General features: G+C 41.6%; 1 protein-coding gene across 1 annotated transcript in view; it reads left to right on the top strand.

The window, feature by feature from the left end:
- The window catches only part of LOC101854484, a gene marked incomplete at its 3' end in the record, with an annotated part of 73,366 nt that overhangs the window by 23,048 nt on the left and 49,584 nt on the right, over positions 1–734 (top strand).

The following is a 734-nucleotide window of genomic DNA, read 5'->3' as shown; positions in this document are numbered from 1 at the left end:
CACACACACACACACACACACACACACACACACACATGACACACACACACTCATTCACTCACTCACTCAACACACATACACATACACACACACACACACACACACACACACTCACTCACTCACTCACTCAACACACACACACACACACACACACACACACACACACACACACACACACAGTTCTGATGTTGGTGAGTGCATAAGAGCATTTAAAAATGTGTGCTATCGCGTGGAAATCGGGCGCTTGTCAAAATAATGAAATCAGTGAAATTAGAGAAACGGCATTATTCCGCCCGTGGGGCAATTTTTATCGAATTTATTTTGGGGAGCTCAACATTTTTTATTGTCTTTTTAAAAACACATTTCTTCGTGGATGTTGCCCCCCCCAAAAAAAGCAACGTTGATCAAAGGAATAAAATGTAAATTTACAGTTTCCAAGGACCTTAAAGCTTGAAATTCACCAAACTTTGGCGGCCATTTTCATGCTAATTTTACCTCGGCCCCCGGGGAATCACCACTTCCTTCAATCACACCTTGCCTTCTAATTAAGATGAGATGCTTACTTTTTTTCATCAAAAGCAAGACCAATGAAAAAGATTTAAGACGATACCAATAACTCTTTCATTCTTTCTCGGTCTCTTTTTCTGTCACTGTCTCTGTCTGTCTGTCTGTCTATCCATCTGTCTGTCTGTCTGTCTGTCTGTCTGTCTGTCTGTCTGTCTGTCTGTCTGTCT

The sequence above is a fragment of the Aplysia californica genome, unplaced genomic scaffold (genome assembly GCF_000002075.1).
Source record: "Aplysia californica isolate F4 #8 unplaced genomic scaffold, AplCal3.0 scaffold00075, whole genome shotgun sequence".
Lineage (NCBI taxonomy): Eukaryota > Metazoa > Mollusca > Gastropoda > Aplysiida > Aplysiidae > Aplysia > Aplysia californica.
This window is presented reverse-complemented; position numbering and strand designations above follow the sequence as displayed.